Source organism: Diadema antillarum, unplaced genomic scaffold (assembly GCF_040938485.1).
Source record: "Diadema antillarum isolate AM-2024a unplaced genomic scaffold, OU_Dant_1.0 scf00000227, whole genome shotgun sequence".
NCBI lineage: Eukaryota > Metazoa > Echinodermata > Echinoidea > Diadematoida > Diadematidae > Diadema > Diadema antillarum.
The window spans coordinates 227,698-241,896 of record NW_027271116.1 but is presented as its reverse complement, the minus strand read 5'-3'; the positions used below and the strand labels follow the sequence as shown (position 1 = coordinate 241,896).

Here is a 14,199-nt window from a genome sequence, read left to right as displayed (position 1 = left end):
GTGCTGAATGTTCACTTTCCTAGAACTATGTTCAATTGGATGAATGATTAAAATGTCAGAGTGCAGGTATTTGGGGAACTGATGATTTTTACTTGACTTTTGACCCTTTTATAAGTTTATGCATTGAGTAATTTTCAAGGTATTGAGAAAGAGTATAATTTCAGTATCAAATGGGAAAATAGCATTATCTAAACCTGGCCTTTGACCTTTGACCTCACAGTTCCAATGAGAATCACTGTTAGGTTGAACATGCATAAATATGTAAGTTTCATGAGGATATCTTGAGTTACTTTTGAGATATGGAGGAAAACGTGCAATTCAGCACTTTCACTTGACCTTTGACCTTTTGGCAAGAAACTTCCCACAGAATATTGGGTAATACATGTACAAAAGTATACATCAAGTTAAAAAAAAACAAACCTTCTGGCATTGCATAAATATAAGGAAAGTAGTGATATTTTGAGGAGTTGACCTTGAACTTTGACCCCTGACCTTTGAACCATGAACCCCAACTTCCCTAGATAATAACTGCTTATTGGAACAAGCGTATATACTCAATTCAATGAAGATACCTTGAACCATTTGCGAGATATGGAGAAAAACATTAATTTTCAACCTTTTTATCACAAAATAACCTGTGACCTTTGATCTCGTGACCCTAAAATCGAAACAAAGTATTATCCCCCCAGGATATACCCTCATACCAAGTTTGATGTAAAACCATCACACCGTTCTTGAGATATCAACAAAAATAAAATGGGACGGATGTACGGACGGACGGACGACCCGAAAACACAATGCCTCCGGCCACTTCGTTGGCGGAGGCATAAAAATATGAGCATCTCTGCACTCAAAAACGTCTTGCAATATTGCATAAGATGTTTCTTACTAAACCTGAATTCAGGAATTAGAAAAGAGACATTTTAAAATTTTAGAAAAGAAACAGACATCAGTGACAAAGTAATAACAATAACAGCAAAGTAATTACCACCAATAGTATCCGCAATATCAGCTTCCCAATCCATGATTGCATTTTGGAGTCCACTTCCATACTTTGCACAGCTTCAGGACTCTTCTTATATTCTGTCGCTTTACACCAAGCTCTTTGTTGATGGAGTCCTCAAATAATGCCCAACTGCAGAATTGTTGCAAGCGGTAAATGTGTTTACGAGCTGTCTTTGGACAAAACAATTCTTTTGCTGTAAGAAAGAACCTGCATATTGAGAAAATATAAGACAAATGAAAATATAAAACAAATATGAAATATATAATTTTATCATGCAATTCCAGTTGAGAATGATAAATGTTGGGCCAGAAAGAACCTGCTTATTAAGAAAATATAAAACAAACATGGAAATTACTATTTGGGGCTATGATCATGTTACAATTAAAAAGAAAAGTTAAAGGACAAGTTCACCTTCATAAACATAAGGATTGAGAGAATGCAGCAATATTAGTAGAACACATCAGTGAAAGTTTGAGGAAAATTGGACAATCGATGCAAAAGTTATGAATTTTTAAATTTTTTGTGTTGGAACCGCTGGATGAGGAGACTACTACAGCTTGTGAGTCATATATGCGTACAACAGTATAAAGAAAATGTAAAGAAAATTCAACATATTTTCACTTTTTTTCGCATAATAAAAGAGCACTTGACTTGCTTCTTTCTAAAGGCAGGGGGAATAATATTACCCATAACATTTGTCGGTAACGAGTCGGGGGAATGTGTACTTTTTTCAAAAGATGAAATTTTGTGAAATTCTCTTTATATTTTCCTTACATTGTTGTACGCATGTGACATCTAAGTTATTCACACACTGCAGTAGTCTTCTCATCCAGCGGTTACTGCACAAAAACTTCAAAAATTCATAACTTTTGAACGGATTGTCCGATTTTCGTCAAACTTTCAATGATGTGTTCTACTAATATTGCTACATTCTCTTAATCCCTTATGTTAATGACGGTGAACTTGTCCTTTAAGATCTTGTAGGGAAGGTATGGTAGTTGTTAGCCCTCCTGCAATTGTTCATTTAACTATAAACCTATCAATACTAATACAAGCACCAGCTCATGGCTTTTATGAGTATTACATGCTTCTTTAACTTCTCTCATATGTTGGCTCAAATATGGCAATTTGAAAGGTTGATTCCATAGATTAGGTAAAAGCAAAAGTTGCAGTTTCTGATGTGCTGCCATATTTACAGCACTGTAGTTTATTGCTTTTTTCTTTTTGTATTACTGATTAATTAACCAAGTTACCCAATCAAATTTTACTTTCACTGAAAAAAAAAAAAGCAAAACAAATCACACAATGTGCCTATATGAACACATACATCGTGGGTATTAGGTACGGTATTTCATTAGTCACTAAATATGAATTACTCTAAAATATTGACATTTTTATGTGAAGAACATTCAATTGCATCCTGTCAGCTTCATACCTGTTTATTAACCCTAATCAGGCTGGGGGGGGGGCGGAATCCGCCCCCCCCTCGACGTTTCGCGCAATATCTTCGTAGCGCGATAAGCTCCCGCCGCGATGTTTCATGACTTTTTTCTTTCAAGTATCGCGCAACTTTTGAGACCAAAATTGTTGCGCCCGCGCGTACCGTTTTGACGCGACGCCCCAAAATTGCTCCAAAACGTGATTTTGTGTACAAATCCAATGCAAATTGTGTTTTTTCAATTAATTCACGGGTCTGATCCAAAAATCAAGAGTGCGCGACGGGACGGAATTTGAATGTGTTTTTTATTTAAAACAAAAAAAGGTTAAGTGGTAGCAGCCATTTATTACTACAAATGTGTTAAGCTTACATGAAGACATCACACTGCACTATGGACAAGATCGGCATCTGTTTTGTTTCCATGGAAACAACATATATTATTAGCGCGACGGGACGGACTGAAAAAATCACTGGTTTTTGTGAAGAAGATTCAAAGGAGAATTAATTCAAAGTTAATAAGCAATACAGACCATGTCGTGTGGTGTTTGTTTGTCAATGTTCCAAACATCACTTGCACAAATAGAGAAACATCTAGATCTAATAGATTTTATTTTTTAGGTAATTTTCTCAAAAGCTGTTGAAGTCCGTCCCGTCGCGCGACGGGACGGACAAAAGTGAACTATGTACAAAACGAATGGGAAATTCTAGAGAATCGGCTAATTTTCATCAAAATGTATTTAAACTTTGGAAAACACAGTTTTATTACATCTTAATATAGATTAAGCACACCAAGATTCAAACTACTAATGAATGCTGAAAAATTTGACCAACAATTATTATCATAAGGCGAAAAACTCTCATTTTACAAGAATTCTTATACTTTTGGTACAGTAATCCTTGATTTTCTTTCTCGAGGAAAATTACTTCTCATGAATGAACATGTTGCAATGACATTTCATTTGCTCAAAGATTGAATCTTTCCATCAAGATCTGATCACCAATGCAAAGGCTGGAATCAAAAATTTTACTGCCGTGACGGGACGGAATTAAAAAAACACACTGCTTTTTGAACAAAATTTAAAAAAGAATTGTATCGACGTTGATGAGCCAGACTTGCCATGCAATGTGACATTGTTTTCTACTAATATTCCCTACATTCCTTCAATGAAAAAGCTATCATACAGATCTAATGTATTATAGTTTTTAAGTAATTTCCTCGAAAGGTGTTGAATTCCATCCCATAGCGCAATAAATGATATGCAAAACAAAATGATATGCACAATGTACAAAACAAATGGGAAATTTTCAACACTGACTAATCTGCATCAAAATGTGTTCAAACCTGTGGTTAACACAGTTTTTATAACATTTTAGTGTAGAGTACTAAGATTTTACTAAGATAAGTCTTTTTATTCTGTTCAAGTTAGGGACACTCTTTTACTAGCCCATTGTGGTATAAAAATTTCGTCCCATCACACCTACCATTGTTAACATGTGCAGTCCGTCCCGTCGCACCTACCATTGTTTACATGTGCAGTCCGTCCCGTCGCGCCTACCATTTAGTAAAGTCCGTCCCGTCGCGCGACGGGACGGACATTATGTTGGACAATGATAATTTTCTTATGAATAGAGAATTATTTGATTTAGTGTCATGGATATAGAGCCCCACTAATTCATTGATACATTGTGGAATATGAGTGACCAAACTCAAGTCTATCATACAGAAAAAATAATAATTTGGTGTCAAAGTACTGAAAAACATGTTTTTTCAAGAAAAAATGAAGATTTTGACCCAAAATTTAACTATAATGAGAAAAATGAATACCAGATATGAATTACTCCTAGGAAGGGTACTCTATGAAAAGAATCGATGTTTCCACTACTTTTGTAATTTTTGTGCAAATTACTTGAAAAAGTAATGTCCGTCGCGCAAAGAGGGCGCTTTTCCTGTTTTACCGGTGATTTACGGAAAAGTCTGACATCAAATATATTAGACATGTACTTTTCTGAAAACTGCAGATTCTCAGCTTTAATATGATATATAACATGAAATACAAGTGTCAATATGAAAATTTAGTCCAAGTGAACACTATTTTTGGATCAGACCCTCACATAAAAATTCATATCTTGACTTAGAATGGACAAAATTAATTTATTTTAGCATAATAAAGCTTCGAAAAATGTCTGTGACAAATTTTGGCCAAAAAACAAACAAAAACAAAAGGTCGAAAAACAAGGAAATACATAAGAAATTCAAAAAAACAATCAAATACATAAGAAATTAATTTCGATACAGATTTTTTTTTATCCTATGTCTCAGGAGAATGATACAAGAAACATTTTAAAAAAGAAATTAGCTTAGTTAGAGCATTAATAAGTAATTTAGAGCCCAAAACTGATTTTATGCATAAATTACAATAATTAATTAATGTAAAATATAAGAAAAATTTTTCGGAGAAAGCAACCATACATTTTGATAGTATACGTCGCGGGCGTCGCATGTGCCGATTTTCGGCGCGATCACGTGTTCCATAGGCGAGATCTGAAGGGGGGGCGGAATCCCCCCCCCCCCCCCCCCCAGATATAGCATAGCCAAAAAAGCCCAGCCTGATTAGGGTTAAGCTGGTAACCTGTATTTACATGTTACTGTGAAATTAATCACCTCTACCAAGGAAGATTGGTTATGGTTTTGTCAGGGTTTCTTTCTTTGTTTCTTTGTTTGCAAAAGAACACAAAAAGTTGTGACTGGATTTAAACAAAATGTTCAGGAAAAGTTGATCATGGAACAAAGAACAGATGATTGTATGGTAATAATTAGGAAACTAGCTGGTATGGATTTTTGAAAGATTTATAAGGGATTTTAGATCTGCTCGCAAATATGGTCAATGTACTTTGGAGTTCAAGCTGTATTAATTGAGGGTATCGCCAATACGTAGGTGCTGTGTGCAGAGCAGCGTTTTAGATGCATTATGGGATAGTTCATGTGGCAAACTACATTGTAGCCCCAGTTTTGGAGGCACATACACTTGTAACTCGCTCTGTCTTTATAAAGAGGTATTCTTTGTTGAAGATTTCTTCGCTTTCCATCACGTGACCAGCACATTGAAGCCTTGCAGTACTGAACCATGACTCTAGTGACTGCAAATCAAGCTTAGACACTTTCAACTCTTTTAAGCTGAATTATAGCAAGAAAAAAAGGGCTAACAATGGAAAAGCAGATAAAGACTCCATTGAATCATATGGGAACTGCGACTCGAGTTAGACAACCAGAACAATGGACCGAGGAATCCCCCAGAGCACCTGTGACAGAGCTCTTTAGCGTGCGCAGGAGTTTTTTATGTCATTGGCAGTTGTGAGAATTATCAGAGGTTTGCCCACATGCACAATAAGGCATGTCACAAAATTTGCCCCAACTCAAATGGAATGGCCCAATGACTAATTTCGTCGCTATCACTATGCAGTCCTTACTGAATACTGTAAAACATATATTCGTGGCATGAATTTTTCGCGAATTGGAACCGACAGCCTTTTTCGTGGCATGAAATTTTCGCGAAGTGCCACTGACGTTCAATGCATAATAGTGTAAACAAGGACTTTCGCATGCATTTTAATTTCGCGAATCTTGGCGCTCGCCAAATTCGCGAAATTAAAGTGCACGCGAAAATTCCTCGTTTTACAGAATGGGGTAATGTACTTTGATCGCACGTATATGATAAAACTAAGACATGCAATATAGATCATTATGTCTAGCACTGTATATGGGTTAAATTTTGACAGCTACAGCTGCCTGAAATGATGTGTGATGACTACACAGATATACAATGTAGTTTACAATTTCAAGACCATGTCATCACTGTGAAATGAGTGTATGCCTTGACTTCACTGAAGCTGAATTTATGATTTACAGCACCCCCCAACCAGGGGCCCGTTGCATAAAACTTACCGTTGAATTTCAATGGTAACTACCGTCAATATCAGGCGTCACAGCCAATCAGCATCAAGGATTATAAAATTTACCGCTAATTTGAAGACTTACCGCTAGAAAGGAGCGGTAAGTCCAGCGGTAAGGGTTTTATGCAACAGGGCCATGTTTTGATTGATCCAATAACAACTAACCTTTAATAGCAAGCCCATAATGTTGATCAGAGATACAAAATGAAGCCAACATACCACTTGACATTTGCCTTAATTATTATACTAACATGTGACTCTGCGTCAATGAAATTGAAATAAATCTTTACTGCTAACTACTAGTTGTGGGCAATGTGACTTACTTGGTAACTGTGCCTGCCTCTCTAAAAAGGTTTTCCAGTCCCCCTGCATCTGATGCAATCTTTTTCAACTGGCGACTGTATTCAGAAGCTGCAGTTGTCTTTACTCCGAGGCATCGAAGATGTCTCTGAAAGCGTCCAAAGAGGTCATCTTCTTCCGCTGAAATGATGAGATATCAAAGTAAATGATTGTCCATAAATCAGTAGTGCATTATCTATATCGAATAAAAATCTTTAAAAATTCTAAAACTTAAAGTTCTTGAAAATCATTAATCATTAATAACCTGTAGCTTCATGAGAAAATATATGAAGGAGTCAAACAACATAGTGCTGCCCCAAACAACAGTCATTTCGAAACTTTCATAAGAGTAATATAATTTGTCGGGGGGAGGGTTACGTCCAGTAACCAGGGGTTACGTTAGATGTACAGTTACATCCTCAATCTCTCATTGAGGACCTAACTGTACATCTTACGTATACATGAAAACAGGGAAAGTGTCCCTTCTTCAAAAAAATCATTTAGAAACAATAAACTTATTACAATACATCCATTTCGATGATAAAATCACACAAACCAAAGAAAGATCTTTATTCTCTATACGTTTCATCAATCATCTAACTACCAATTAATTTTTAGGAAGCTTTCCTTTTAAAGCAAAATGTCAGCATGAATTAAGTGCTAACCCACTAATGAAATTTAAGGTGCTGGTACAGACTATGACCGTTTATTAATTTTCTTATGGGTCATAAGGCACAATGTTAAAACGCTACTAAACCCTAAAACTAGTGATTGTGGTATATTTCTGTTAAGTTCAACAAAAACAAAGAAATTGAAAAAAAAAAGCCATGATCAGCAGACTTTGCATGCAAACAGTGCTAACCCTACTCGAACAAAAATCAACAAAAATTACTCATTAAATGCTTCAAGTTTCATTAATGTTTATCTCATCTCCACTTTCATAACTTCCAGAAGATTACAGGTATGATGAATGAGAATTCGGCATTTGTTCAGATGAAAGTCTGCTCACTGTTCACATAATAGATCTTTTTCAGACACTCTTCTGTCAATACCATGGTGGTCGCCATCTTGAAAAGTGTGGCTTAGCACTATTAGTCCTGCTTATAAGATGTGATTATTTTGGGGTAAAAAGGTGCCTGCATTAAATAGACTCACTTATTGATTGAATTTCAAGATGAAATTTTCATGGATTATAGAGCAGTGATTCAGGATGGTGTAAATGCATGTAACTCATTTTTCACAAAAGTGTGAATTAGCACTATATTGCACTGACCCCCTCATACATATTGACCGATTCTGTGATGCGCTTTGTGTATTATCGGCATGGGCAGCGCCATTACTGCGGTGTCCCAGCCGACCCCCCCCCCTCTCCCCCACCCCCTCCCTACATTAGCATGCGCACAGAATGAAAAACTGTAGCATGGTTGCTTTAGCCAATAGGCGTCTCGTACTGAGTGTGCGAACGCTTGATAAATGCGCAAACTTTTGTAAGTTACAAGTGCGCGGTAAACAAGTTGCCCGGGGGGGTGGGAGGTCGGCTGGGACAACGCAATTTGAGCTAATGGCTGCGCCCAGTGCCACAAAATGTCTACTGCCCTCAACGAACCCGAATCGGTCAATATGATCATATTCATTAAAGTACTGACAGCTTGAAACTGAAAGGCCTAATGCTAACCATTGCATAGGTTTGCAATATTTTTCTACACTCTTGAGGGATGAAATCAAGCATTTACATGCTTTAGATATCGCAATAAATGGCAGACTGATTAATTATTGATATGTGAATTTATGCCTTCTTTTCATGTACAAATATGTGAAATACAGTATTTGAGCTTGAAATATTTACAATTGAAATTTAGAGGCTGATAAATTGCAAAGATTCATGATAACTACAATTATTATAATAGCCACTAGTGGGTATGCAATATGCATAAAATGATAACCACTATGTCATATTAAAAGTTCTTGCTATGATGTAATTGTGGGGGTATAGGGTGGGAGGCACCAATGCACACATAATAAACACTTTTCAACTTGGTGCCCTCTCCAATGCATTTTACCCTTTGAAGCCATAGGTTTCCTGTGGAGACAATACTTCCTGTCTTTTGTAGTTGCTAGAGTTCATCTGCATGCAGAGTATCAAGTACAATTCACAACTTGAAAATGTAATTCTTCAACTAAACCGCCAATCAACACAATAATGCTTCTCACAGGCAATACATGTTTGCACAACAAGCTAAGGTCTGCAGTAGGAAATATCGTATAAAAGTCACAGGCATGCCTGTGACAGACTGAGGTGTCACTACCAGTAAAAACAGTAGATTATTGCAGCCATAAATTGGTGCAAGAAGTATCAAAGTTTGAGGAAAGATATAATAATCCTGCATAACACACTGAATGATCAGCACCCAAATTGCTTGTACACAGCAATATATTTCCCCTAAATTATAATTACATGACTGTATGATTTCATGATTGGTTACCTTCAGTGAGAGGAACTCTGCTCTTTGATCTAATTGCTTTCGTCATTTTCCTCATGGCTTCACCCCGTTTCACATGATGTTTTGTATGAAGGTGAGTGTCCAATCTACGAAGATTCGTTGCTCCACAGATAGTGCATTCTACACCTTTCCTTCTTTGTTTTGTAGGGCTTGACTTTTTCCAAGTTATTGGCATTCTGAAAGGAAAATGTTGATAAAGTGGAATGGTATATGGTCCTTGGATTTCTAGAATTCTATCAGTTTATCAGAAGCAACACACATAGAAAAGTTATCAGATAAGTTGTCATGAAATAAATGTTGCTACACATGAAGTACATGGTGTATCATACCAGCCTACATTTTGTATTTTTGCTAGAGATCCCTTACTACGCTTTGCACAAGAGGGTTCTTCCACTTCAAAGGGCCTTTTATGATCCTTCTTTCCATACTGTGTTCAGTGTTGCATTTACAGTTCATTATTAACCCTATTCTAACTGGGGGGGGGGGTCAATTTGCCCCCCCCCCCCCCGACGATCCGCGCTGTGATTCCGCAACGCACAAAGATTTTGCCACCTCATTTCATGACTCTTTTCATTGAACTCTTGCACATATTTTGAGATCAAATTTTCGATGTCCGGGTACACCATTCTGAAGTTGCATGATATTTTGCATATGCAAGTCAACCCGAAAACAGCTTAAATTCATGATATCGTGTGCAAATCCAATGGAATTTGTGTTTTTTGGTTAAATTGATATAAATGATATATTTCAACTTTTAACCATTGAAATTAATCAATTTTAATGTAGATAAGCTTGAAAAAGTGCCTGCAACAAATGTTGGCCAAAAAACAATAGAAAACAGAAAACAAAAGGTTGAAAAAACAGAGAAATACATAAGAAATTAACAAAATACAAAACAAAAGGAACTGATTTTAATTGTGCTTTTTTTAAAAAGGGAATCATTCATTGATTGTGTCTCGAAGAAATCTTACATAAAAATTTAAGAATCCTTCAGTGTTTTTAATGGAGTTATAGGTAAAACATAATTTCATGCATAAATTTGCATATTCAATTAATTTAATAAGAATAGAAAATCAATTTTTTGGGGGGTATGACCACGTAGTCTTGTAGTTGACTTCCGGCTCTACGTTCAGGCAAAATTTTGTGGCGATCGGGCAATCGACGGCCGAGATTTGATGGGGGTTCAAATTGACACCCCCCCCACCCCCCACATAGCCCAATCAAAATAGGGTTACTGTACAAGTGGATATTTTCGTGTGACTAATTTTTCGCGCTCGGCGCGGTAAGAAGAGTTTCGCGTGTTTTTAATTCCGCGGTATCAAGACATCAACTACAGGAACATATGGCAAGCAAAAATATTCGCGTGGTTTTATTTTCGCGCTAGTTTCTGATTGCGCGAAATGCGCGAAAATTTCAACACCGCGAAAATTTCCACGTTTACAGTAAGTGTTTTTCTGCATGTATGACATTTTCAAAGAGAAATGAAACTTACTGTTGTCTTGCTTTGTACAACATCTCCATCCTTTGCTCTTTTTCCTTGATTTTATGAAATCTTTTCAGATGCGTCGATAGATATTTTTGCAATCCTCCACAAATAGGACACTTGCGGGCAATCCTGTTAACCTAAAAAAAAAATCAAACGATGACCCACATTGCTCTCAAAATAATATGAAAAATGCATCAACTACTATGCATTTAAGCTGACAAGCATCATTGAACATCTAAGCTGAGGACTCTCAGTCCTCAAAAACTAATACTAGTATCCAAAGAGTACATGTACCTACTATATTTGCAACAGCCCCTCCCTAAAAACAAAGAAAACAGGTAATCAATGTACTTCATCTGTCATTATTCATACACAATTCATTATGCTTTCATTTACACCTACGTCCTACAATGTGAGGATTTCCCTGAACTGTCACATGTACGATATCACATACAACTGTGTTTGAGTGAGTATTGGGATCCTGAAATCAATGTATTCCACAGGCTGATATCATGATTATATCATTGATGTAGGAGAATTATGATATCTGTCAAAGTATTACTAGTACAAACTAGAAAATCTAACTTAAGATAATTAATACAACTTGCCTATCATGGACATTAACATCCCCCGCTCAAACATGTGTCATTTTTCAAGAGCATTGCTATAAAAGTAAGGAAACTGTTAGATCTGTTATCATACTAGAATATGCTGCTCTCATGACAACACAGTTTTTAATTCATCCAAATTACATGTTCTCCATACCTTCACCATATGTTCATGCCAAATTTCATGAGTATATTCCTGAAAAAAAAAGGAAGTAGTCTGATGTAAGCTGATCACTACAAATATACCTCCTTATAAACTAATTGGAAGGAGAGAAATGTTTCAAAATTACATTACACTAATTGATATGCTCAATGCAACACGACTATACAGTTACATACTTGGGACAGATGCAGACATCATGCAGTAGTTGATCTGTTAACTCTTTGGCCTGAATTCACGAAGGTGGTACAAATGAAACCATGGTTTAAACTATGGACAAAAACCATGGAGCGCCAAGTGTCGCATGGAATATTTCGTTACGAAATTTTGTGGACAAAATTTTGTGGACAAAATGTTCATTTAGTTACAAAATGTTGTCATTTCGTTACTAAGTGTTGTCATTTCGTTACAAAATAATCATTTCATTAACGAAATGACTGATTTCGTAACGAAATATTCCATGCGACACTTGCCGCTCCATGGTTTTGGTCCATAGTTTAAACCATGGTTTCATTTGTACCGCATTCGTGAATTCGGGCCTTTATGTGCTATGGTGGAAACCCAGTGTGAAACATTATTCTGCAACACCAACGTAGTCATGCTTTGAGAAAACATTATGATCTTCATATCTATGTACTTTTTATAGATTTCTGTTGAATTGGATATGCAGTGAGAACAGTTGTAGAGAAAGCCAACTAAGTTTGCTTTGATGTAAATGTATGACAAATCTATGATTGTGTTTCTTTTAAATGCCCAGAAGCTACATTACTGCATAGGCATGACTTTTGCACACAAACAGATACAGAAACTTACAAAAAAATCCAGTAGGGAACATCGCTAGCTAGTCAATCATCACATAAAATGCAAGGTGTAGGTGAGAGGAATGGAATCTAAAGAAACACTTTCATGGCACTGTGGCATTTGGCAATTCATTAATCGGTTTGGTGAGGTTTGAGCATTTGAGCAGAAGATGCGAAGTTGGCACGCCATCAACTGAGTCGGATGTGCAAAAATGGCACAAATAGAATTAAACACATATCAAAAATGTATGCTTCAACTTTATTCAATACTTTATTCAATTAAAGAGAAAGCAGATTTCATCATGATACCATGCTTTTCTTGTTGATAATTTGTGCAGCACATACTCACTTTTCGCTTTGATGAGGAAGCACCTTTCTTGTCTTCATCACCTAGGAAAAGGAATAACATTTATCAGTAATCACTGTTATTGTCAGCAAGGTTTGGAACATCGATTATCTTACACCTCCCATGTGTTACACTTCCATGTACATGGAGATAATTGGAAGGTTGCAAATCTGATTGGTGCTTTATATGGATAATCGAACCACAAGCGATCATTTTTTTCTTACTTATGATTTAACCCCATAAGTAAATCAAAAGTTGCAGGCGTATTTTCAGGAAGATGACAATTTATAAATTCAAACTTTATTTTGGTATTTTAAGGACTAGCACATTTTTCATATCTTAGGCGAAATGCCAGCTGTGTATGCTGATTATAATGACGCTGGGAAATTTTGTACTAGGCCTTTAAAGTTCACATAAGAAGCCGATCGCCAAAACTGGACTGTTTGTGTTTTTGAAAGGCTTATTAACCATACTTTCCTATCTCACATCTTTCAAACCCCTAAAAAGGTTGGTTTTTGAGGAATATGCGTTCAAATTTCGTCAAAATATCGAAGCCTTATTCCCCGTTGAGTCAAGACCCCTAGATTATGATGTCACGTCAGGGTATTCCCTCTTATGTCCACGCAAATGCAGTGCTGTCAAAGCTTTAAAATTGCGTCATATCGCTCTCTTATGATGGATTTTATGTTCTAATTTGTTTAAGAATTATTAGAAAAAAATGTTCTAGTGAACGATTTTTTGATACATCACATAATATTCAGAAAATTTAGAATTTTGAGAGGACTTTTTTAGTTTTATTTTGGTTGGAAAAATAACGTCCCGCGTAAAAGATTAATCCGCGAGTGATGCGACTCTGTACGTGCCAGCGCGCGGTACGGTGCGGACGGTACGAGAGGGGAGCCCTCGGCCGAGGCTCCGCTGCTCAGGCGGCCACGGCCATGCACGGCGACTCGCTCTAGCTAGCTATAGGCTAGAAGCAAAACGGCAAAATAACCTACTGTAAACGTCAATATTTTCGCGCGATTAATTTTTCGCGCTGAGCGGCTCGAAAACGTATTCGCGGGTTCTTAAATTCGCGCTCCGCAGCAGGTTACTTTACTGTAGTACACATTCACTGCTTTCATCCAAAGCCTCTGCTACATAGCTTGCTATGCCAGTGTACGACAAGCGACGTAGCGAGCGGCTCGACTGCGAGTACAAGCACTCAAATACGTAGTACAGCTGTGACTGTAGTACCGTAGTCACGGGGGAATGTAGCATCGGTGCGGGAAGCGCGCGGTGCACACTGCATGCTACAGTACACAGCAATCTATTGTCTCTTTGCACATACACAGTACTAGTAGCGTAAACATGCCTGTACATTGTACTACGTAGCAGTATCATCGATGAAGCGCACACAATTCATCCCGTTGGTACTTTGCTCAACACATGATCCTGCTTGCTGCATCAATTCTTTCATAATTATTTTTTGCCTTGTACAAAAAAATGTACGTAGGTTAGCAAAGCCGTCTGGGCATGCGGCATGTGCACATGCAACAGATTGAAAAATGTGTTTCTTTTGCGA

At 37.0% G+C, this 14,199-nt stretch overlaps 1 long non-coding RNA gene across 1 annotated transcript; it reads right to left on the bottom strand.

The window, feature by feature from the left end:
- Positions 1-996: 996 nt before the first annotated feature.
- Positions 997-10,858, bottom strand: LOC139724759 (uncharacterized). Its single transcript, XR_011710483.1, has 4 exons — positions 10,728-10,858; positions 9,218-9,411; positions 6,719-6,875; positions 997-1,213 (listed from the first exon to the last, which is right to left on the bottom strand). It is a non-coding gene; the product is annotated as an uncharacterized lncRNA (long non-coding RNA).
- Between the last annotated feature and the right edge of the window lie 3,341 nt (positions 10,859-14,199).